This window comes from Arachis ipaensis, chromosome B1 (assembly GCF_059453495.1).
Source record: "Arachis ipaensis isolate K30076 ecotype BB chromosome B1, ASM5945349v1, whole genome shotgun sequence".
In the NCBI taxonomy this organism is placed as follows: Eukaryota; Viridiplantae; Streptophyta; class Magnoliopsida; order Fabales; family Fabaceae; genus Arachis; species Arachis ipaensis.
The window spans coordinates 139834692-139838213 of NC_142436.1; the positions used below are offsets into that span (position 1 = coordinate 139834692).

Below are 3522 nucleotides of genomic sequence, written 5' to 3' on the forward strand. Positions count from 1 at the left end.
CTCTTCAGTAACATCTTCATCCTCTTCAGAGGAAGAATACTCATCAGAGCTCATGAATGGCAAAAGTAAATTCAATGGAATCTCTACGGTCTCTGTGTGAGCTTCAGATTCCCATGGTTCCTCATCAGGGAACTCCATGGAGGCCAGTGGATGTCCATTGAGGTCTTCCTTAGTGGAGATCACTGCCTCTTCCTCCTCTCCAGGTTCGGCCTTGTGGGTTGTGTTTATGGCCTTGCACTCTCTCTTTGGATTCTCTTCTGTATTGCTTGGGAGAGTACTAGGAAGGAGTTCAGTAATTTTCTTACTCAGCTGACCCACTTGTGCCTCCAAATTTCTAATGGAGGACCTTGTTTCAGTCATGAAACTTTGAGTGGTTTTGATTAGATCAGAGACAATGGTTGCTAAGTCAGAATGGCTCTGCTTAGAATTCTCTATTTGTTGCTGAGAAGATGATGGAAAAGGCTTGCTATTGCTAAACCTGTTTCTTCCACCATTATTGTTGTTGAAACTTTGTTGAGGTCTCTGTTGATCATTCCATGAGAGATTTGGATGATTTCTCCATGAAGGATTATAGGTGTTTCCATAGGGTTCTCCCATGTAATTCACCTCTTCCATTGCTGGGTCCTCAGGATCATAAGCTTCTTCTTCAGAGGAAGCTTCCTTAGTGCTACATGTTGCTTCTTGCATTCTAGACAGACTCTGAGAAATCATATTGACTTGTTGAGTCAATATCTTATTCTGAGCCAATATGGCATTTAGAGTATCAATCTCAAGAACTCATTTCTTCTGAGTTGTCCCATTATTCACAGGATTCCTTTCAGAAGTGTACATGAATTGGTTATTTGCAACCATTTCAATGAGTTCCTGAGCTTCTGCAGGCGTCTTCTTCAGATGAAGAGATCCTCCAGCAGAGCTATCCAATGACATCTTGGATAGTTCAGACAGACCATCATAGAAAATACCTATGATGCTCCATTCTGAAAGCATGTCAGAAGGGCACCTTCTGATCAATTGCTTGTATCTTTCCCATGCTTCATAGAGGGATTCTCCTTCCTTCTGTCTGAAGGTTTGGACTTCCACTCTAAGCTTGCTCAATTTTTGAGGTGGAAAGAACTTTGCCAAGAAGGCATTGACTAGCTTTTCCCAAGAGTTCAGGCTTTCTTTAGGTTGTGAATCCAACCATGTCCTAGCTCTGTCTCTTACAGCAAAAGGGAAGAGCATAAGTCTGTAGACTTCAGGGTCAACCCCATTGGTCTTGACAGTGTCACAGATTTGCAAGAATTCAGCTAAGAACTGATGAGGATCTTCCAATGGAAGTCCATGAAACTTGCAATTATGTTGCATTAGAGAAACTAATTGAGGCTTAAGCTCAAAGTTGTTTGCTCCAATGGCAGTGATTGAGATGCTTCTCCCATAGAAGTCGGGAGTAGGTGCAGTAAAGTCACCAAGCACCTTCCTTGCATTGTTGGAATTGTTGTTTTTGGCTGCCATGGTTTCTTCTTCTTTGAAAAGCTCTGTTAGGCCCTCTAGAGAGAATTGTGCTTTAGCTTCTCTTAGCTTTCTCTTCAAGGTCCTTTCAGGTTCAGGATCAGCGTGAACAAATATGCCTTTATCTTTGTTCCTGCTCATATGAAAGAGAAGAGAACAAGAAAGTAGGGAATCCTCTATGTCACAGTATAGAGATTCCTTGAGGTGTCAGAGGAAAAGAAGAATAGAAGGAGGAGGTAGATAGAAGAGAATTCGAACATATAAAGAAGGATAGAGTTCGAATTGCACCTTGATGAGGAGTGTTAGTCCCTAAAATAGAAGGATGTGGGAAGAGGGGAAGAATTTTCGAAAATAAATTAAAAAGATTTTGAAATAATAAAAAGAAATTTGAAAATTTGATTGAGATTTTCGAAAATTAAGATTGGGAAAGAAATTAAGTGATTTTTGGAAAAGATTTTGAAATTAGAAATAAAAAAGATATGATTGAGAGTTAATTTTGAAAAAGATGTGATTGAAAAGATATGATTGAGAAGATATGATTGAAAATCAAACTAAAAAAAGAAAGTTTTAAAATTAAAGTTGATTACTTGACTAACAAGAAATTAGAAGATATGACTCTAGAATTAAAACTTTTGATCCTTTCTTAGTAGGCAAGTAACAACTAGAAAATTTGAAGTAAATCATTAATTATAACAAGGATTTTCAAAAATAATAAAAAAATGGAAAGAAATTGATTTTAAAGAGATATGATTGAAAAGATATGATTTGAAAAAGATTTGATTTTGAAAAATTATGAAAATTTGAAAAAGATTTGAATTAAAAACAAAATCTTCCCTCTAGTGTCATCCTGGCGTTAAACGCCCAGCCAGGTACCCTGGCTGGCGTTTAAACACCAGTTTTCCTTCTTCACTGGGCGTTTTGAACGCCCAGCTTTTTCTGTTTGATTCCTCTGCTGAATGTTCTGAATCTTCAATTCTCTGTATTATTGACTTGAAAAGACATAGTTTTGAGAAATTTTTTTGAATTTTTCAATGATGAGAAACAATCAAAATATAATTAATCTTAGGAAACTCAAATCAAACAAACAATGCATGCAGGACACCAAACTTAAAAATTTTCATATAAGAGACATTAACAAATTGAGAATGCATATGAGAAACAACTAAACACACAAAACAAGGGAATTTAAAGATCAGAGCAATGAAATCATCAAGAACAACTTGAAGATTAATGAAGAACATATTGCATATTTTCGAAAAATGCAAGAAGAATGCAATTGACACCAAACTTAAAAATTGACATTAAACTCAAACAAGAAACATAAAATATTTTTGATTTTTTTATTTTATAATTTTTTTTTTATTTTCGAAACTTATATGGAAAAGAAAATAAAGGGATTCAAAACTTTAAATAAGAATTTTGGGAATCATGCAATGTTAGTCTAAAGCTTCAGTCTAAAAAGATTAGACATGGTTGGCTAAGCTTCAGCAGGACATTACATTCAGCAGCTAAATTTATGAGAATCAATCAGCTTTTGTGATGATAAGAGCATCACCTTGAAACTCTAGAATTCATTTTTAAAAATTCTGAAAAATAAAAAGAAAAGTACCTAATCTAAGCAACAAGATGAACCGTCAGTTGTCCAAACTCGAACAATCCCCGGCAACGGCGCCAAAAACTTTGTGCACGAAATTGTGATCATCAAAAATGGCGCCAAAGGACTTAGAGCTCTTAAACATGAATCACACTTTGTCACAATTCCACACAACTAACCAGCAAGTGCACTGAGTCGTCCAAGTAATACCTTACGTGAGTAAGGGTCGATCCCACGGAGACTGTCGGCTTGAAGCAAGCTATGGTCACCTTGTAAATCTCAGTCAGGCTAATTTAGATGGTGATGGAGAATTGATAATTAAATAATAAATAAAACGTAAAATAAAGATAGAGATACTTATGTAATTCTTTGGTTGGAATTTCAGATAAGCGTATGAAGATGCTTTGTTCCTCCTGAACCTCTGCTTTCCTATTGCCTTC

At 36.1% G+C, this 3522-nt stretch overlaps 1 non-coding gene across 1 annotated transcript; it reads left to right on the top strand.

Moving 5' to 3' along the window:
* Positions 1-981: 981 nt before the first annotated feature.
* LOC148578602 (small nucleolar RNA R71) lies at positions 982-1089 on the top strand. The gene has a single exon (XR_015903030.1). It is a non-coding gene; the product is annotated as a small nucleolar RNA R71 (small nucleolar RNA).
* The last annotated feature ends 2433 nt before the right edge of the window (positions 1090-3522 follow it).